Here is a 22,853-nt window from a genome sequence, read left to right on the forward strand (position 1 = left end):
GCAACACCTGAAGCAACCCCTGCCAATGGTAAAATTGCAGTGGAGCCAGGTAGGTGATGGGAAGGCCTTCTGCTGGAAATTATGTGCCTCCCCCCCAACAACCCACCCCTCACCCGTCACAGCAGGCCAGTGTAAATCTAGACCCATGTTTCCAGATTATTAATCCAGGTGCCCGGGATTAATAGCCCTGTAATATAAGACATATGAAGGCTCTGGAAATCCCTAACAGCATTGTGGGTGTACCTTAACTGCTCACTAACACTCTGCTCATTGAGGCTCAGTTTGGGTTCTGCCAGCCCACTCAGCTCCTGACTTCATCACAGCTTTGGTCCAAACATGGACAGAGGAGCTGAACTAAAGAGGTGAGGTGAGAGTAACTGCCCTTGGCATCAAAGCAGTATTTGGCTTCAAGGAGCCCAGTGGAGTCAATGGGAATCAGGGGAAAATTTGCCATTAATTGGAGTCACACCTAACACAAAAAAAGATGGTTACTGGAGCTCAGTCATCTCAGACTCAGGATTGCATGAGATCCTCAGGGTAATGTCCTAGGCCCAATCTGCTTCAAATGCTTTATTAATGTCTTTCCTTTCATCATAAAGTCATAGAGCTGATATTCGCTGGTGATTGCACTATGCTGAGGACCATTTACAACTCCTCAGAACCAGTCTTTGTCCTGGACAACATTCAGTCTTGGGCTGATAATTGGCAACTAACATTTCTGCCACACAAGTGTGAGGATTGATCATCTCCAGTTACTGAGAATCTAATCATTCCCCCTTGACATTTGGTGACGTTACCATCATTGAGGCCCTTTCTATCAAAATCTGGTGTTAGCACTGACCAGAAACTGAACTGGGCTAGTCATATCAATACTGTAGCTACAAGAGCAGGTCAGAGGCTGGAAATTCTGCAGTGAGTAACTCAATTCCTGATACCCCAAAGCTTGTCCACCATCTACAAGACACAAATCAGGAATGTGATGGAATACTCTCTACTTGCCAGATGAGTGCAGCTCCAAAAACACTCAAGAAGTTTGACACCATCCAGAACAAACAATTGGCTTGATTGGCACCCCATCTTAAACACCTCACCTTAAACATTCACTCCCTCCACCACCAACACTCAGTGGCAGCAGCATGCACCATCTACAAGACGCACTGCAGCATCTTGCCAAGGCTGCTTCGACAGCACCTTCCAAACCTATGATCTCTGCCTTCTAAAAGAAGAACAGCATTTGCACAGGAATATGACCATCCAGAAATTCCTCTCCAAGCTACACACCATTCCTACTTAGAACTATATTGCTGTTCCTGTACTGTCACCAGGTCAAAATCCTGGAACTCTCTTCCTAACAGTACTGTGGGTGTACCTACAATATCTGGGCTGGAGCAGTTCAAGAAGGCAGCTCACCGCCACCTTCTTAAGGGCAATTAGAGATGGGCAATAAAAGCTGGCCTAACCAAAGATGCCCACTTCCAGTGAAAGAATAAATAAAATAAATCACGTGGACTGCAGTGTTCAAGAAGGCAACTAGCCACCACCTCCTCAGGGGAAACTCAGGATAGGCAATGAATTCTAGTCTTGCCAATGATGTTCACATCCCATGAATAAATAATAACCTCTCTGCTTCTGCATCCTGCAGATCATTTCAAGTCACTTGCTTGTTTCCTTCAAATAACTTGAGCCCTTTCTTTCATTTAATGAAGGTTGTCCCCTCAAAAATATAACTCTGTGGCTCTTAAATGATGTTTGATGTACCACAGGGAAGAACTCAGGATATTTATTATGCTAAAGATGCTGGTTAGTGTTTTCTGCCAAACTTCCATCTCTAAAAGAAGACAATGGTGATCAGGACCACTGGGTACTATCTAAAAAGTGACATTTCTCATTTGATAATGTGTTGGAAGAATACCTGTTTCTTGGTCTTCATTATTAATGAGTTGCTGACGAAATTGCAAGATTGCATGTCTTTGAAATGCATGGTGTAAAATTTTTATCTCTCATCGCTGGGGACAAGATACAGCAGAGTGGAAGGAGAGGAAAACTGTGTGATAGTGACTGTGCTCCTGCAACACAGTACATTCTACATATCCCACATTTTGGGCCTTGTATCTAAGAAAGGATTTACTGGGCTTGGGGAGGATCCACAGAAGGTTCACAAGAATGATCCTGGGAAAGAAAGGCTTGCTGTATCAGCAGCATTTGAGGACTCTGCCTGGAATTTTACCTGCACACCCGCTTGAGGCCGTAGGATTCACCCCTCCACCCCCGAAAGCCAATGGAGCTTGCCGTTCTGTGAGCCTTACGGGCATGCTGATAAAATTCCAGCTGGATGGAGTTTAGAAGGATGAGAGTGGATTTCATTGAAACTTACAGGAGATTGAAAGGCCTGGATAGAGAGGACATGGAGAAGATGGTCTTCACTAGTAGAAGAGATTCGAATCCGACGGCACAGCCTCAGAGTAAAGGAATGACTCTTTAGAACCAAGATGAGGAGTAATCTCTTCAGCTGCAGGGCAGTGAATCTGCGGAATTCGTTGCCACAGAAGGTTGTGGAGGCCAGGTCATTGTATTTAAGATAGAAATTGATAGGTTCCTGATTGATAAGGGGACCAAAGGCTATGGGAAAAGGCAGGAGAATGGGGTTGAGAAATATATCAGCCATGATCGAATAGCAGAGACAATTTAGCATGGCAATCCATCTAACCCACACATCTTTGGACTATGAGAGGAAACCGGAGCACCTGGAGGAAACCCACATAGACACTAGGAGAATATGCAAACTCCACACAGACATCCAAGGCTGGAATTGAACCGAAGTCCCTGGCACTGTGAGGCAGCAATGCTAACCACTGTGCCACCCTATCTGTTGGCAACAGTTTCCGAAGCAGATCTATTGGAGATTGTGCTGGAGCAAACATGGTGAAGGGCATCAGCTAAGAATCTGGTGCATCAAAAAAAATCTAAGATAAAGGCATGGATACAGAAAAAAAAACACTGCTTCCTGGTTAAAGCATGCTGAACATTCTTGTGGTCAACTGCTGAGGCACATGAATTCCCATCACTTCAGATGCACTTTTGATCAGGTTGCAGCTGTCTTACTGGGTGGGATTTTCTGTTGCTGAGAGGGTGTTGCCATACCACTGAGAGATCAACTGTCTCTAACACTGTACAGTACAAGTGCACCTGCTTAAGCAGTGGTTCAAACACTAAATAAAGCTTGATTGTATTGCAGTTGGTGCAAAATGATGGGTTCAAGAAGCGGCAGGTCTGTCATACGCGGACAGACTCAGTCAGTTAGGATTGTTTTCACTGGAGGTTAGAAGAGTGAGAGGATGTCTCACAAAAACTTATAAAATTCTAAGAGGGATACACAGGGTAGATTCAGAAAGAATGTTCCCAATGGTGGGTGAGTCCAGAATTAGGGGTCATAGTTTGAGGATAAGGGGTAAAACTTTTAGGACTGAGGTGGGGAGAAATTTCTCCACTCAGAGGGTGGTGAATGTGTAGAATTTATTACCACAGAAAATAGTTGAGGCCAAAACATTGTGTAATTTCAAGAAGAAACTAGATATAGTTCTAGGGGCTGAAGGGATCAAAGGATATGGGGGGAAGAGGGGATCAGGATATTGAATTTGATGATCAGCCAGGATCTAAATGAATGGTGGAGCAGGCTCGAAGGCTGAATGGCCTACTCCTGCTTCTAGTTTCTATGTTTCTGTGTTAAAATTGAATAATACAGTAGGAAAGCCGCTCTGCACATATCTCCCGCTTTCCTTAACATTTAGCTACTTCTTATGCTCTCCTGATTCTGCACCATTGTTTTAATACATGGGATTCCCACATATAACATGGAGGGATAGGTTTTGCCTCTCTCACTTTTAACTCCATGAATTGCATTAATTAATACAAAAGAGTAGTTGAAATCATGAATGTTAGCAATGCTGCAGAAGACATGAGCAAAACTAGTTTCCATGTTGTAGCGTAATTAATCAAAAAGTTTTTGGTCAACAAAGATTGGTCAACAGAGGTCAAAAAATTATCAGATGCTTTAGTAAATCTTGAGTATCTCCATCTAGTGCTTCTATAAGCCAGGAATTTTGTTCTACAAAGGGGAATTTTAACTCTCCTGAATTGTTAGGAGAATTAGTGAAAGCATTAGTGTTTCTTTGTAATGACTTCAATCAGGCCATTGAAGTTGGCCTATTGGAATATGAATTCCCTTGTTCAGTAGTCAGTTGTTGGGCCAATCGGGGAGTCTTTTCCTTGTGTTTAACTGGGAGGGTCAGTTGCTCTGGTACTCCCGAAGGTAAATGGCTGACTGATAGCACTCTCTGTATTGCTCTTGGAATTGTAAATAAAATGATTTCTGCCTCCAAAGACTTATTACAGGTTCAATAGAGATAGAGCTCCAACACTGAGTAGTCTCCGTTGGACAGTGATCTACACCTTGCTCAAGTCAGAAGAATAGTGAATGCAGACAGACAACCTAGAAAGTGTATTGCAGGTGGATAATGATGTAAGGATTTGAAAGTGTTCAGTACTTAAAAGTATGGATAAAAGAGCACCTTCCAAATCCACAAACTCTACCCGTTAGAACAACAAGGACAGCAGGCACATGGGAATACCACCAACTGCAAGTTCCCCTCCAAGTCATACACCATCCTGACTTGGAAATATATTTCCATCCTTTCATTGTGGCAGGGTCAAAATCTGCAACTCCCAATGTAGTTGCACTCAAGAAGTAGCTTCACCACATGGACTGCAGTAGTTCAAGAAGACAGCTCGCCAAGGGCAATTAGTAATGGGCAATAAATATGAGCCTTGCTAGGAATGTTGAGACAGGCTAGTGATTTGTCCCAGGAATAACTAGCTATGGAAACAGACGCAAGTCTGCCTTGTGAACCACTAGGTGCAGGCAGAGAACTGGAATTGCCAGTGATGCCCAAATCCAATAAACAAGTAAAAACAGAATATTCTTCAGTGCAAAATAAATGCCTACCAGTCTTTTTATTGAAAAAAAACTACAGAGTTTATAGGTAACTCTCAGTATTGTAGGGGTTGAACATTGAAATTAAATCCAGCATGTTTCCAATTGCTTTAACTTTTATTCATTAAATGAAATAGTGGAGGATGAGGGCTTTATGTCGTCATGGTGTAAATAGGCTTGGAAAGGTTTCCACCAGTTTATATCTTTCAACACTGCAAAGCTCCCACAGCCCAACAGAAATCTGCCCGAACCCATTTACAATGTTAAACACAACGATATCTTTTCATTGTATTCACAGCCTGTTACCATTAGACATTGGCCATTAACACATCATAATCATCAATTTATTAGTTTATTTATTAGTCACAAGTAGGCTTACATTAACACTGCAATGAAGCTAGGTGAAAATCCCCTAGTCGCCACACTCCGGTGCCTGTTTGGGTACAGGAGGGAGAATTTAGCATGACCAAGCCATCTAACCAACACGTTTTTCAGACTGTGGGAGGAAACTGGAGCATCTGGAGTAAATCCATGCACACATGAGGAGAACGTGCAGACTCCACACAGACAGTGACCCAAGCCGGGAATTGAACCCAGGTCCCTGGCACTGTGAGGCAGCAGTACTAACCACTGTGCCACGATGCTGTGGGGGGAATGAGAGAAAGGTAGAAAGATGGGGAGTTTTAGGAAGGCAATTTCAGAGATTAGACAGCTGAAGGCATGGTCACCAATGGTGGAGTGAAGGAAGTTGGGAATGCGCATGAGGCCAGGATTGGAGAAGCACAGATGCCTCAAAGGGTTTTTGGGATGGATGATCTTTATAGAGATGAGGAGGGCTGAAACCCTGGAGAGATTTGGGCACAAGCATGAGTATTTATTTGTTGAGTCAAGCAAACAGCGGCATAAACTTCACTCACTCAAAATGTGCAGTTCACTGTTGAACAGTTGGTGAATCTTAACTGAGATTACAGAAAAGTGCGTGCATTTTCAAAACAGCAAAGGGTGCATTGAACAATCAGAAAGTTCTGTGGAATGGTACTGGCACTTTACATTGGCCTGATAACATGTTTCCAGATACTGCATTGCACTTTTGTTTTTAGTCTCATGACTCATCCCCAGATAAAATCGTGTGGGGGAGGGGAGACTAACATATTTTGTTGCTAAGGCAACAGCTAAAATAATCTGTCAATAGAGTGGAAATGAATGGAATATTTGAAAAGAGTAAGCATTTGTACATTATACTGTAATTAGCAGAATCTGTTTGCCCGGATCTTCCCAGATATTACTTTTGTTTTTAGTAAAATGTTAAATTCAGCTCATTACGTAGTGGCAACGGGCCAGGACAGCTCCAATGAAACAAGCAAAAAGATATTGGGACAGAAAGCGACTTTTGATGTTTCAGAACTCAGCGGCAGTAAACTACGTGACATTTGACCTCAGTGTCACAGTGCTGGGTGAGTGGAAATCGGGATCCCTGTTCTCCATCACACTCCATGACTTACTCTGTGTCGTTGCCAAACAAGGTCAGAAATCAGAAGATAAAACATTTTCAGAAATGTATTGTTTAAAAAAAAAAGAATCAGCAGTCAAGATGAGATGTCTGTGGGCAGGCCACACTTCAGAAAAGTCATCATGTTGGCCATGATGTAAATTCACCCAATGGGAGATATGATATCCGCCCAGAGAACTGACTCTGACTTTACAGGCTTTGCAGGGGTGCTGCACGCTGTCATAGAATCACAGAATTGCTGTAGTGCAGAAGAGGCCATTCAGTCCATTAAGTCTGTGCTGACCCTCTGATTTTCTTCCCTACTCTATCCATGTAACCCCACACATTTTTCCTAGCTATTCCATCTAACCTACACATCTTGTAACAAATAACTCTTTTTCTCTCTGCAGTAATGCGATAGGTGAGGTGGATGATACCATTCCATTGTGGTTAGTGAACAATTATTGAATCCCTCACGAGGAACGTTTAGCAAATACTGTCGAGTTGGAAGAGTGCCTTCACTGTTAATAGATATAAATCTGTTACAAATAATTAACCTTTCCTTTCTGTCCTTTATCTTTCCATGCATGTTTTTGGTGAAGGGCTGGAATTTCCCTACTTGAGAATCCAGCCGTCAGATTCAATGTGGAGCCCGCATTCTGTGGCTGAATTTTCATTCAGAGTGAGCCTTTTTCCTGGAATAGTCAACTCTTGGCCTGAAGGTGGGCTTCCCATCCAATTATAGACAATGGGTGGGATCTCAAAGCTGGAGAGGCAGTTAGGGACCTTCCAGCAATTAGCAGCAATGGAAGATAAGTAAAAGAGTTGGTGCCACAAAATGGGGTGCCCTGTCTCCGGGGACCATTCTGCTGGGTGGTCTATGCCTCCTACAGCCAATTGGGCGGGCAGTGAGTGCCTCTAAGCCTGCCTGGAGTACTGGATACCTGGGGGAAGGGGTTGTGCGATCTTACTGTCCGTTCATGTCCTGCTCCTGCTGCAGCGAGATCAGAGAATTTGGCGCCCAGCCAAATCTCCATTCACTGCAGCAAGATGGAAAAATCCCATCAGTGTGAATGGCCATAACACTTGAGCTCCAGACTATTGCTGGACAGCCACTTCTAGGCAGCTAAACGGATCCTTGCCACCTGTAAAAACCTGGAGGCCAACCATGACATCCTAGTCAGCTTCCTTAAATTGGGTTAAAGTGGTAATTAACAAAATGGATCAGCTATGTGCAGATAGACAGCCTGCTGCTGCCCCATCTGTGCAAAAATAGCCTCTGCAGGGGCAGAAAAACAAGCCATGGGTAGCGAACTGGTTTCATTATGGAATGAACTTAGGTCAAGCTTAACAGTGCAGGGTGACCCAGTTAACAGCAACAGAGGTATCGCCATATCAACTTATCAGTACTGAGTTTCACTCTAACATATGGTCATTGTAAACTTAAGCTAACTTGAAATCAATAGAAAGTAAATCTGGGCAATGCACAGTGAATCTAATTCTATCAGTTTTCTATCCAGTGGATTTGATTAAAGTGATCCCAAATGTTGGAACCTTCACTCCCTCTCTTGCTGACAGGGTTGCTCTTTACCTCTGATGAACTGTGATGAATTTTGCTATCTATTAATTCCTTTATGTGCATAGGGCTGAAACTTGAATTGCTTAATTCCAAAAGCATGACTACAGGCTTATGGAAAAATGCAGCAAAATCAAATTATCAGAAATTGGGGCTATAGCACACAGGCTCTCTGTTTCTTCAAAAGGTTTCCATTCTGGACACTCCCTCTATTCCTCACTGTCCAATATTCCACGCTGTAACTTTTGAAATGATGTTGAAAGTTTATTTCATTTCTTTTACATTTCTCTGACACATTTTGTGCAGCTCGTGCCCTGGGATGGATAGATGGCACCGTAAATGTGGCCAACCCTCACCCTGGTTTGATGGGGGGAGTATTGGACGCTCTCCAAAATCTTCTTGCCCATGGGGTGGAATACTGATGGCTGTGCTGACCTAGCTGAGGATAAAACCCTTGCAACTAACGCTAGAGATTCAGTCTGAATTAACCCTCTGACCTTCAAATAAACTCTGACTGGGCAGAAATTTGGATTGCATTCCACAATTCTTGAAGGTGTGATACCTTCACTTGTTACCAAGTGTGCTGGCTCAATGGTCCCGCTCACATATTCAGATATTCATGGGTTTAAGCCACATTCCTGAGACTTAACAAAAATCACGCTATATAAGTCGGTCCAAAAAATAAGACAACCCTTTCCATTTTCCTGGCCCCCAAAATCATGCTTTTGCATGCGTTCAGTATATATGTTGACTTCCATTTAACCATGGCCATCTATGCTCACATTAGAAGTCAGCAAGTTGGATTCCTACACACTCATAGGAGCTCGATTGCAATTTTGCAATACAAATCGGCAAAAATCCATGGTCCATTGTCGGCCTATGCACGTGGCCCCTCTTGGAATAGGTTTCGCCCCCCTGACCATTCCAGGCCCACCCTCTCAGCTGACTCAGAACAGGAGCCAGTTGCTTCCTATGCCCAACATCTGCAGAGATCCAGCAGAGGCCCCTCTGCTTGCCAACTGTATTCAAGTGGGCACCAATGCCCGTTCTTTTCCCTGCCTACTCTTTTTGTCTCCAATTCTAAAAGCAGCACTTGAGGAGTCTGGAGATCTGTTAATGTTTTGAATTAATTTTTATCTGATAGCTTTCCTTTGAGATGGCTAGCTAGTGAACACAAGGCAGCTCACTGCCGAAGCAATTCCCTAATCCTTCCTCCAGATCTCAAGGCTAGGCTGACAGTCAGTTGGTGGGGGATTGGAAACATGATGCCTTTGGCTATTGTTGTTCATTTTTAGTTCTCAGAGATTGAATTTTTGCCTCTGAACAACACCCAGGTATTTGTAGTCACAGCTGGTTGATTGAAGGCCAGATGTGCCATCTGTCTCACTGAAGAAAAGGTGAAAGGACTTTGTCATTATACATCGAAAGTATAACTTTTTTACGGTAGTTAGGAAGGCAAATACAACATTACCATTGATGTTGAGGGAGCTAAAATATAAGAGCAGGGATTTACTTTTAAGGTTGTATAAGGCTCTGGTCAGATCCCATTGGAGTATTGTGAGCAGTTTTGGGCCCCGTATTTAAGGAAGGATGTACTGGCCTTGAAAAGGATCCATAGGAGGTTCGCAAGAATGATCCCTGGAATGGAGAGCTTGTTGTATGAGGAACGGTTGAGGACTCTGGGTCTGTACTCATTGGAGTTTAGAAAGATGAGGGGGATCTTACTGAAACTTACAGGAGAGCCAGAAGGGGTCATGAGAAGACCTTGGCAGGTAAGATTAAGGAGAATCCCAAGGCCTTCTATAAATATGTGAAAGGTAAAAGGATGAGAAGAGAAGGGATAGGACCTATAAAAGGTGAAGGGGGAAAGGTCTGTGTGGAACCAGAGGAAATGGCAGAGGTGCTCAATGAGTACTTTGCCTCAGTATTCACGGTGGAAGCTGATCTGGGAGATTTTGCCACGGATTTGCAGCCGATGGAAAAGATTGAGTTTGTGGATATTAAGGTGGAGGATGTGTTAGAACTTTTGAATTCTATCAAGATAGATAAGTCGCCGGGACCAGATGGGATATACCCCAGGATACTGTGGGAGGCGAGGGAAGTGATTGCAGAGCCCCTGGCAATTATCTTTGCGTCGTCAATGGAGACGGGAGAGGTTCCGGAAGATTGGAGGATTGCGGATGTAGTCCCTATTTTCAAGAAAGGGAACAGAGATAGCCCGGGAAATTACCGACCAGTGAGTCTGACCTCAGTGGTTGGTAAGTTGATGGAGAGGCTTCTGAGGGACAAGATCTACGAGCATTTGGAGAGGTTTGACATGATCAAGAATAGTCAGCATGGATTTGTCAAGGGCAGGTCGTGCCTTACAAGCCTAGTTGAGTTCTTCGATAATGTGACTGAACACATTGACGAAGGAAGTGCCATGGACGTGATGTACATGGACTTCAGCAAGGCGTTTGATAAGGTCCCCCATGCAAGACTTCTTGAGAAGGTGAGAGGGCATGGGATCCAAGGGCCTTTGGCCTTGTGGATCCAGAACTGGCTTGCCTGCAGAAGGCAGAGAGTGGTTGTGGATGGGTCTTTTTCTGAATGGAGGTCAGTCGCCAGTGGAGTGCCCCAGGGATCTGTTCTAGGACCCTTGCTGTTTGTCATTTTCATAAATGACCTGGATGAGGAAGTGGAGGGATGGGTAAGTAAGTTCGCTGATGACACGAAGGTCGGTGGTGTTGTGGATGGTCTGGAAGGATGTCAGAAGTTGCAGCAGGACATAAATAGGATGCAGGACTGGGCGGAGAAGTGGCAGATGGACTTCAACGCGGATAAATGCGTAGTCGTCCATTTTGGCAGAACCAACGGGATGAACGAGTACACTATCAAGGGCAGGAGTCTTAGTAGTGTTGAAGAGCAGAAGGATCTTGGGGTCCGGGTCCACAGGACTCTTAAATCGGCCTCGCAGGTGGAAGAGGTGGTCAAGAAGGCGTATGGTGTACTGGCCTTCATTAATCGAGGGATTGAGTTTAGGAGTCGGGAGGTAATGCTGCAACTTTATAAGACCCTTGTCAGGCCTCATTTGGAGTACTGTGCGCAGTTCTGGTCACCTCACTATAGGAAAGACGTAGAAGCTATTGAAAGGGTACAGAGGAGATTTACAAGGATGTTGCCTGGACTGGGAGGCATGCCTTATGAAGTTAGGTTGAGGGAGCTGGGTCTCTTTTCCCTGGAGAGACGAAGGTTGAGAGGCGACCTGATAGAGGTTTATAAAATGTTGAGAGGAATGGATAGGGTGGATTCTCAGAGGCTATTTCCCCGGGTTGAAATGGTCGCTACGAGAGGACACAGATTTAAGGTGCGGGGAGGAAAGTACAGAAGTGATGTTAGGGGTAAGTTTTTCACTCAGAGGGTGGTGAGTGAGTGGAATCGGCTGCCGTCAGTGGTGGGGGAGGCGAACTCGCTGGGGTCTTTTAAAAGACTTCTGGATGAGTATATGGGGTTTTATGGGATTGGGGGTTATAGATAGGTGTTGATGTGATCGGCGCAACTCGTGGGCCGAAGGGCCTGTTTGTGCTGTAGTGTTCTATGTTCTATGATACTGTGAGGCCAGGAGAGGATGCTTCCAGTAGTAGGAAAAACTAGAACCAGAGGGCATAACCTCAGACTAAAAGTTTGATCCTTTAAAACAGAGATGAGGAGGAATTCCTTCAGCCAGAGAGTGGTAAATCTGTGAAACTCTTTGCTGCAGAAGGCTGTGGATGCCAGGTCATTGAGTGTCTTTAAGACAAAGATAGATAGGTTTTTGATTAATAAGGGGATCAGGAGTTATGGGGAAAAGACAGGAGAATGGGGATGGGAAAAATATCAGCCCATAATTGAATGGGCGAAGCAGATTCAATGGACCAAGTGACCTAATTCTGCCCCCACATCTAATGGTCTTATAACTGCATGGGTGGAATTTTCCCCAAATTTGTCAAGAGTGTCAGGTTCAGACTGAAAACCAGTGTGTAGCTCTCCAAATCCACAGCCAAGTTTTCACTCCAGGATTTCTGGCACAGAGAATGAATTATGCCATCACAGAGGTATGGGTGCCCTCTGTAAAGGGTGCCCCAATCTGCCATGAAAATAAACTACCTTCCGGCATGAACATGGAAGACTCCCACTCAAGTATCAGGGCAACTCTTCCCACCAAAAAAAGCCTCAGGGTAACACTACTCAGGCATTGATGCACTCCCCCTGCCACAGGCATCGAGGTACTCACCCCTATCTCACAGGCTTTGGGGCACACCCCTCCTACTGCACATGGAGCTCTCCAGAGTGCCCACCAAGCCCAGCAGTGCCAGAGTGGTACTGCCTAAGTATGTCCCTCCCCACCCACAGACTATGCTTCCTCATGCACTCCAGCATGGTCAACACGACTGGTTGTAATTTTTGAAAGCCAGTAGTGATTCATGCTGGCATGATGTCACGCCGGGTGAATGGGAGGATACCTTGAGAGCAGAAGTGGAAGTGTGAAGCCAGTGGACAAACATTAAGGAACTAGATTTTCACTCAGTAGGTTGTTAAAATCCAGATTTTTTTATCGTTCATACACATCACTGGCTGGCCAGCATTTATTGCTGATCTCTTGGTTGCCCTTGATTTATGCAACTGAGCACCTTGCTAGGTTATTTCAGAGGGCAGTTGAGGGACAACCACATTGCTGTGGCTCTGGAGTCACATGTAGCCATTTTGTGGAGATGCTGGCATTGGACTCGGTAAGCACAGTAAGAAGTCTCGCAACATCAGTAGTCACGTGTAGGCCAGACCAAATAAGGACAATTGATTTCCTTCCCTAAAGGACATTAGTGAACCAGATGAGTATTTTCACAACGATCAATGAGAGTTTCATGGTCAGCACTACTGAGATTAGCTTCATATTCCAGAGCTATTAATTTACCAAATCCTAGGAGGGATGAGAACACATGTCCATAGATATTACTCTGAACCTTTGAATTACTAGCTCCATGTCAATACCTACACATCGCCTCGGCACATTGTTGTCTTTTTCAAGAAATAAATTCAATCAGCAATGAACCACAGAATAAGAGCCCAATCCCATAAGGAACTCATAGAATCCATACAGTACAGAAAATGGCCATTCAGCCCATTGAGCCTTCACTGACAACAATTTCACCCTATTCTTGTAACCCCACGGGTTTACCCTGCTAATCCACCTGACACCAAGGGGCAATTTAGCATGGCCAATCCATCTAACCCACACATCTTTGGACCGTGGGAGAAAACCAGAGCACCCAGAGAAAACCCAGCAGACATGGCGAGAATATGCCAGTCAACTGAGGCTGGAATTGAACCAGGGTCCCTGGCACTGTGAGACAGCAGTGTTAGCCACTTTGAGAAACTTCTTCACATAAGGAGTGCTTAGAATGAGGAACCTGCTACCCAAAATGGGTCATTGAAGCAAATAGCATAGAAGCATTCAGAAAATGCTAATTAAGTACATGGGGAAGGACAATACAGAAGCATAAAATGATCAACTGAGATGAACCAAGACACAAGAAGGTTCTTGTGGTCTAGAAACACCTAAAAAGACCTGTTGGGCTGAGCGTGCTGCAAATTCCACGCAACTCTATGTAAAATGCCAAGTTTCAGTGCTGTGCCCATTGCAAGTACAATAACAGGACAATTCAAGTTAATTCAATTTTAGTTAATTCAATTCAATTAATTCATTTACCTTCATCAACTAGCCTATGAGCTTGGCAAGGCTGCAAAAGAAAACTCAAATCTTATACTTCCAAGTAATATCATGGTGTACTCCTCTCCATTGATGTTTATTTCAACATTCTCTTGTTTCTGTACATCCCAATAAAGAGATACCCAAACTTATAGAATCACAGAATTCTTACAGCGTGGAAGGAAATAATTCAGCCATCGAGTCTGCATCGATTCTCCAACAGAACATCCCACTCAGGCCCTATCCCCATAACACCATGTATTTACCCCGCTAATCCCCCTAACCTACACATCATGAGGCACTAAGGAGCAATGTATCATGGGCAATCCACCTAACCTAACTTGTTTGAACTGTGGGAGGAAACTGGAGCACTCAGAGAAAACCCATGCAGACACAGGGAGAACATGCAAACATATTCTGTAACTTATAGGGCGGCACAGTGGCAGACTAATTAGCAATGCTGTCTCACAGCACCAGAGACCTGGGTTCAATTCTGGCCTTGGATGACTATATGGAGTTTCCATGTTCTTCCTGTGTCTGTGTGGGTTTCCTCCGCATGCTCCTGTCTCTTCCCACAGTCCAAAGATGTGTGGGTGAGATTGATTGGCCGTGCAAAATTGCTCCTTAAGGTCAGTGGGATTAGCAACGTAAATACATGGGGTTACGGGGATAGGACCTGGGTTCAGTTGTTGATAGGCACTGTAGGGATTCTATGATTCCATGATTCTATAAGATCAATGTGTTGGGGTTAATGTTCAAAGAATAGCTTTTGTGTGAATTTTAAGTTTAATTAATAAATTTAAAATAACCATTGTCAACAGTGTGGAGCATTGATTTTTGATTTTGGCCTTTTGAGAATAAATTAAAATGTATATTTTTCTCCTTCTCCGCCATTGATATCTTACAACCAGGAAAAAGAAGATTTTAGAAACAAATTTTAGCTCATTCAAAACCCAGCCACTTGCACAGAGTAAAAATTGAGCATATTTGTGCTTGTTTGTGCCTTACACGGAGAAATCTTCAAAATCCACCTGAGGAGAAAAGTTGCAAAGGTTCATCTTTATCACTTGGTGTTAATGACACTGGCCGCCACTTTATGACCTTGCTCGGGTGAGGCTCATAAAGACCCACCCGAAGCCAATGGAAAATTCCGTTTTGCGAGCCTTGTCCGCTCCAATTTCGGAACAGGCGAGGCTGTAAAATTCCAGCCACTGACTCTAAAGTAGATTGAACTAATACACTCTGTTTATATATTTAAGTATCCATGCCCTCTGCAGATTGCCACCTTAACACCCAGAATGGAGAAAAAGATGTCACAACTTTCTTAAATTGAAAGTCTTGCAATTACATCCAACATTGACCTTCTCATAGTGGTTTGCAGCCAATGAAGTAATTTTTGAAATGTTGTAACGCAACAGCCAACTTACACGCAGGAAACTCCCACTGTTTTGCAATTTCGATTGAGGAATAAATTTCAGTGGTATTGACCTGCTCTTTTTTGAGGTAGCGCTGTGAGATTTATTACATTCATCTGAGCTAGTAGATGGGGCTTCTGAAAGACAGAACTACAAACAGTGCAGCGCTCCTTCAGTGCTGCACTGGAATGTCAGCCTTGATTTTTGTGCTCCAGATCTGGGGCTGAGTAATTTGATGGGTGGGGGTTGGGGGTGGTGGATGTCATGTCAGCCATAAAGCGCTGCAGGATGGACTACTAAGGGCCAATTGAGACTTCCGCTCTAAATCCAATTGGCCAGCAGTCCCATCATTCTTGGCAGTGCGAGGTTGGCATCAATGGCCACCACTGGGAATGCTGGAGAAGAAAGAACTCCAATGTCTTGGATCCCTGGAGCTGGTAAACATGGGGCCTTGGGCTGGGAGAGTTTTGGTACGTTAGGGAGAGGGGCAGTCTGGTTGGTGGGAGGGTCTGGATTTCAGGGTGAAAACGGTAGGAAGAAAGGGGGGTCCTCAACTGTAGGGGGTGTGGGGGTGTGGGGATTGGCAAAATGTGCCCTTGAAGAGTGGCACTGCTTTTCTCCCCACCCTTTAAACATTCAGCATAAAAAATCTGATTTCCTATCCCCACTATAATATTTTCTCACTTGAGCACATATTATCAGGTCCATTGGCTTGATAGGGAACCTAATTGACCCTTAATCATTTAAATATGATGGGCATGCTGCCTATTAGGGTGCCCATCCACAACCCCCTCTCCCCAATGCTCTTCCCCCTCAACCATATTATAGAGATGAGCTCAGGCGTGGGTGGGAAGATAATGGGATAGGTGCTCACCCCATTTTTAAATGCCTCCTGAGGGAACCATGTCTGCCAAGGGCACATAATCTTCAGCCCCTAGAGCAGGACTTTAACTCTGAAGCAAAAGTGAAAAGCAACTAAGCCACGGCACCATAAAATGCCACTCAATATCACTCAATGCCAATAAATGTTCTTTGCTCCATTATAACGATTAAAACAATGGCATCACAACAAAGCATTCAAAACCCGCTAACTGCAATCTTTCTCATCTTAAAATGCTGCCATGATACAAATGAAATTGATTATACAGACAGGGAAACATCACAACAAATAATGGATTAAAATATTGAGACTTTAGATCAGTAATACTTCAGCCTATGAAAATACTTAAAATCTTTTTTACTGCACGTTCTCCAACATTTTTGGTTGGAATGTTTACTGTATTTTCTCTCAGAATGAGGATTATATTACAATACTTTATGACTGACACCAGAGGGCATGCGTAAGCTATGTAAATTTACATGCAATTTGTCGCTACTGTGGGGACCAGCACTGCAGTTTAAACTGGAATTCTCTGCAATTGTGTAGATATAAAACTCTTGAATTATTGCAATTTAAACCTGTTTATCTTGTTCTTATTCACCTTCAAAAATAATTCTGCAAGCACAAGCAAAAACATTGAAAACTGCTTTCAGGAGGTTATCTCACTGGCTGTAGTATGACTATTCTGGTGCAGAGTAGGCATTGCATCTCCTGGACCCACGACTGTTCAATGGTTTTTATTGTTAAGTGCAAACTGTATAATCCCAACATTAGAAGTTAATGGCGCAGGCATGCAGGGAGTCGCTTCATGGCTGGCTGACACGTAACCCATAATATTGCTGAACTGGTTGCATATCTTCAGCCTGTTGACTTCTCATCGGATTCCACACATAGTTGCCAGAGACCATTGGCTTTAGTTTATCTGCAGACCTTATCAAGTTAAAAATTACAGGAAAGGTAAAAACAAGCCAGATTGATTAGCATTGCTGCCTCACAGCGCCAGGGACTGGGGTTTGATTCCAGCCTTGGGTCACTGTCTGTGGGGAGTTTACACATTCTGCCCTTGTCTGCATGAGTTCCCCCTGGGTGCTCCAGCTTCCTCCCACAGTCCAGTGATGTACAGATTAGGTGGATTGGCCATGCTAAATTATCCCTTAGCGTCCAAAGATGCATAGCTTTGGGGGATTAGCACGGTAAATGCGTGGGATTAACAGGGATAGGTGGATGAGCCTGGAAAAGATGCCCTGTCGGAGAATTGGTGCAGAGTTGCTGTGCCAAATGGTCTCCCTCTGCACTGTAAGGATTCTATAGCAATGGTTGAATTCCGTATGAAAAATCTATGGCCTTAAAAAGGTAAGTCCATTACTTACTAAAACCAATGTGAATGCTTCATGCCAACATTTGGCCAATGGTTTGGCTCCTGCCTGATCTCTGGAAACCGAAGCAAATTTCACCATGTATTGGGGATTTGCCAGCCTCAGTGATCAATTTGGCATCATCCCGCCCTCCCCACCCATCTTCCCATCCACACCCCCAACAACACCTCTCGACATAATGGGAAATCAGTGTGCAGAAAGGTACCATCAGTGTGTGGAAAGGCTCCATGTAAATCCTCACAAACTGGACAAAGGTTAGCTGAGTGGGTTGCCAATCCACCAAAGGATGAAAAGAGTCATATCTGTCTTGTCCATGCGCCAACAAATGGCCCAAATCAAGAAGAGTATGTCTGGATATCTGGTAGAGGCAACTGGTCAATGGACAACAAGGAGGTGTAGGGGAGGCTAATGGGATAGATAAGGCACAAAATAATCCTCTTTAAGTAAGTCCAGGTTAACTCAGTGAAATTAGGAAAGATAATAGAATATTATCATTTCCCCTTTGTGAGGGGAAAAGTCATTTATTGTAATTACAGAAGTAGGGCAGGTATGCTTCAGTTGTACAGGATACACGTGATACCATGTCTGATGTATTCTGTGCAATATTGGTCTCCCTATATAAGGAAGGATGTAAATTAGTTGGAAGCAATTTGGAGAAGATTTACTGAACTAATACCCGGAATAGGCAGATTGTCATTTGAGGAAAGGTTAGACAGGTTAGGCTTGTATAAGTTGTAGAATTTGGAAAAGGCAACTTGATTGAAAGCTTTAAAATCCTCGGGAGTCTTGACAGGATGGATGTGGAGAGGATGTTTCCTCTTGTGGGAGAATTTAAAACCAGAAGTCGCTGTTTGAAAATAACAGATCACTTATTTAAGGGATGAGGAGAGTTTTTTTTCTTCCAGAACACCATGCATTTCTGGAACACATTTCCTCAAAGACAGTGGAAGCAGACTCTTTGAATATTTTCAAGGCAGAGCTGGATGGTTTCCTGATTAATAAGGGGTGAAAGGTTAACAGGGTGGCAGATATGTGGGGTTGAGGTACAATCAAATGAATGGTGGAGCTGGCATGAAGGGCTAAATAGCCTACTCCTAATTCGTATGTTTGTGTGCCCAACCAGTCGATATGCAGCATTTCTATGCTCACACTGAGGAGAACCCATACCATTTCTCTACTTATTATTCACTGGTAACAATATCAAAGACATTGGCAGATCCTGAGGTCCTAGTGGCAAGCCCCCTTAATTGGCTGATTTTAGGAAGACCGCTGAACAAGCGTCCCCTCCCTCCATAATCCGCTCTCCACATTTCAGGACTCGGCTCATTCCTTAAGCGAAAAATGTTTGCTGAATTCTTCTGAGTGCTTCTACCCGCTTTAAAAAGACTCCACCCTTTAATGCTCTGTGTGCTCCCTTCAATAGCAGTGGGTCACCTTTTGGTAATGGAGGTCAATGTGTACATCCTGGCAAGTATAAATAATGACGCTCAGAGTAAAATCTAAGTTGACATCACTGTGAGTGGAAGCCCTACACCAACTTCCTCCACCCCCACAGTGCAATTCAGTTTAAGTTTATTTATTAGTGTCACAAGTCGGCTTACGTTAACACTGCAATGAAGTTACCATGAAAATCCCCTAGTTACCACACTGCGGCATTTGTTCAGATATACTAGAGGGTTTTCACAGTAATTTCATTGCAGTGTTAATATGCTTGTGACACTAATAAATAAATTTAAGCTTAAAACTGAGGGAGGATTTAGCATGGCCAATGCAGCTAACCAGCCTGTCTTTCAGACTGTGGAAGGAAATCAAAGCACCCAGAGGAAACCCGCACAGACACAGAGAAAATGTGCAAACTCTGCACAGACAGTGACCCAAATCAGTTATTGAATCCAGGTCCTGGTGCTGTCAGGCAACAGTGCAAACCACTGTGCTACCGTGTCATAGTAAGAAGTCTCACAACACCAGGTTAGAGTCCAACCAGTTTATTTGATAGTAATCGCACATGTTTTCGGAAACAGTGTTCCTTCACCATTTCCAAAAGCTTGTGGGATTACTATCAAATAAACTGGTTGGACTCTAACCTGGTGTTGTGAGACTTCTTACTGTGTTTACCCCAGTCCAACGCCGACATCTCTACATCATGACTATCGTGTCACCCCAGACCACCCAGCCCTTAGTTTAATCAGGATACAGGAAGGTGACAGATTGCCTGACAACAAAATGACACATTTGATAACCCCTATAGATAGCTTACTCAGGAGGGATTGTGGGTTTCCTTCTCTGAAGGTGCATATTAAAAAGACCATTTTAATAATGTGCAGTGTATGTGCCACATGTACAGTATAACCAGAAAATCCAGCTCTTCTGTCATCAAGTTAGTTGATAGGGCACAGTAAATTACACAGTTACATACAGCAGCTTATCACTGTATATTGATGCTCTGAACCATTTTGATTGTTCACTGATAGGGAAAGGATTTTCCCCTCAGCAGTAATGTTGTCACTGGCCGTAAATCTGTTCCCGCCTACTCGGGGGAAAATCCCATCACCCAAAATGTGTGGAAATTTCTTTGTAAATGTCCTTCGAAAAGTTTTCATCGTGGGATTTATTTGAAAGATCAGGCGATTGTTTAATTTTGCGAGTCGGGCGTAGGAGTGACAGGCAACTGAAATATCTATCAATAAAATATCATTTTGTACCGTGAAAAGGATTGCCACATCATCTTGAAAGGGTACATACCAGTCTTTTCCAGGACTCCTTTGTTCTCATGGTTTATACCGTCTCAATTTATACAGGTATTTGTACAGCCTAAAAACAGACATTTTGCTTGAAGATCTTAATTTCTGCAGTATCATGAAAGAAAGGACAAATTTGCATGTATAACCTGGACCTTTAGGATTACAGAATGAGCCCAAGTGTTTCACAGTTATTAAAAAGCAAATCAATGCAGCAAGGTAGGGAAACGAGGAAAGACCGGATTCTTCCCATGTCGTTGGAGGCAAGAATGGAAGAGAGGGCAGGGCTGTGAACATCTCCCCACCGATTATATATCAAGAGTAGTTTCATGGTCACATTACAGACACTAGCTTTATAATTCCAGATTTATTTAACTAACTATATTTAGATTTCTCAGCTGCTGTGGTGGGATTTGAACTCATGTCACTGAATTAGTTGTCCAGGTCTCTGGATTACTAGTCCAATGACTATTAGTCCAAGGGGTGGTACAGTGGTTTAGCACTGCTGGTGCACAGTGTTGGAGACCTGGGTTCTATTCCAGCTTTGGGTGACTGTATGGAGATTGCACGTTCTCACCGTGTCTGTGTGGGTTTCCTCCAAGTGCTCTGGTTTCCTCCCACAGTGCAAAGATATGCAGCTTAGGCGGATTGGCCATGCTAAATTGCTCCCTTAGTGTCCCAAGATGTGCAGGTTAGATGGATTAACTGTGGTAAATGTGTGGGGTTACAGGGGCTGGACAGGGGAGAGGGCCTATGTAAGGCACTCTGTCAGAGAGTCAGTGCAGGCTTACATTTCTATTCTATATAAACCCTATCCAAATGTTTCCATTGTTGAATGTCAGACAAAGGATGCACAAAGGTCATTTCACCTTTTCTGGTCATGTTGTTGGGTTGACTTTAAGGGACAGTGACAACTGTGGCAGTTTCTGTCTGGCCACCGTCAGCCTTTCTCTGTTCACAATTGTGGTGCGCACCTGGTGAGATGTGACTTTTGTAAGTCTCTCAGTGCGGCATCCAAACTGCTTAGGACTTTTCCATTCTGAGGTGGAGGCCCAGACACGGGCAACATGCCCCTGATTTCTGAGAAACTGAGTTGTACTGTTTTATTTTAATAGAGAAGTTCACCTTTGCGTCACTCACAGTCATGCTATATTTTACATCATTGGGTACAAGTTCAACCAACAGGAGAAAATGCTAAATATGTCATGGGAATGGTGGGGTAGATCCTTCTTACACTAGGCTGAAATTATTGGGGTCATTGTAACACCACCTTGGCGAGACACTCTAGAATTGGAACTGGAACTGAACTCTCATCACTTCTATAGTATGAGTGGTTACAGCCTCTTGCCCTCTATCTCCAAATAGAAACCAGGTTCCCTTCCTGTTCCTCCCTTCCTCTTTGTCATGGCTTCAAGAACAAACAATTATATGTTGCTATTAAAAAACATTTCATGATTTATATGTTTTAGTAGATAACTTTTAGTTTTAGGAATTAAAACTTTAACTGTAAAAAATGGAGGCATCTGATTGAGAAACTGATAAGCAAACTTGAAATAAATGCAATTGAAACAAGTTTAACATTAATTACAACAACAAAAACAGAAAAATGCTGGAAAATCCCAGCAGGTCTGACAGCATCTGTGGAGAGAGAGGAGAGCCAACATTCCAAGTCTAGATGACCCTTCCTCAGAGCTCATGAGCTCTGACAAAAGGTCATCTAGACTTGAAATGTTGGCTCTCCTCTCTCTCTACAGATGCTGTCAAAGCTGCTGAGATTTTCCAGCATTTTTCAGGTTTTGTTTCAAATTCCAGCATCCGCAGTATTTTGCTTTGAACATTAATTACATTCAAATTAACTTATGTTTATCTTCAAAGTCAGAGTTAGAAGTGTAAACACTGAAAATGAGATGACTCATTTCTGCATATCATGGTATAGCCAGGATGTCAAAGGAAACTCATAAAACTCAATTAGTTATATAAATTATTCATAAGGATTGCAGAATAAAAGTTGCGTTGAAGGTAAAGCAATTTGTTTGCATTTCTGCTTGAATTATCCCAAATCATGCCACATTACCATAGAGATAGTGATTCAGGATGGAGCCGTGGTTAGAATTTGTTTAATTTGTTTTACGTATCCATATGTGTTTGTTGACAGCAGACAAATCTGTTTGGGTTTTGAGAGGGAAAATCAGTTGAAAGATTTGCTCTAGCTTGGAGCTAGCAGAAGTGTCGTCAGAGTCTTGAGGTAGAAAGTACTCAGCTTAAATAGTTAGCTTAGAAAAAGCTGTACAGAAGTTATGGAAACAAACTAGGGAAAACTGGGGAAAAATCCTTGTCCAAAGCCAGGATCAGGATCTGAAGAATCCATAGTCACAAGGTGTTTAAAGTAAATATAGGGTCACTTAGCCAAATGCTAATGGCAGGATCCCCATGAAAATTGTACCTTGAGGAATAGCTGAAATACGATGAGGAATTAAAATAAATTCAGAAGGACTGTGGCATATCTTTGGCTTAGTCCCAGAAGAAGTGAATAAACCTTCAAGATTTCATAAGGTAACAGAACACTTGGAACAAGTAAAAAGTAGAATGAGTTTATAGCATAAATATTTATAAGCTATATTCTTAAGCTAAACATGCTTATTTTGCTTAATTTTTTTATATTAA

At 43.2% G+C, this 22,853-nt stretch overlaps 1 protein-coding gene across 1 annotated transcript in view; it reads left to right on the forward strand.

Annotated features, from left to right (window-relative positions):
• The window catches only part of cavin1b (caveolae associated protein 1b), a 73,967-nt gene that overhangs the window by 46,806 nt on the left and 4,308 nt on the right, over window positions 1–22,853 (forward strand). The window lies entirely within an intron of this gene.

Source organism: Carcharhinus amblyrhynchos, chromosome 27 (genome assembly GCF_965287045.1).
Source record: "Carcharhinus amblyrhynchos chromosome 27, sCarAmb.v2.hapA, whole genome shotgun sequence".
Lineage (NCBI taxonomy): Eukaryota > Metazoa > Chordata > Chondrichthyes > Carcharhiniformes > Carcharhinidae > Carcharhinus > Carcharhinus amblyrhynchos.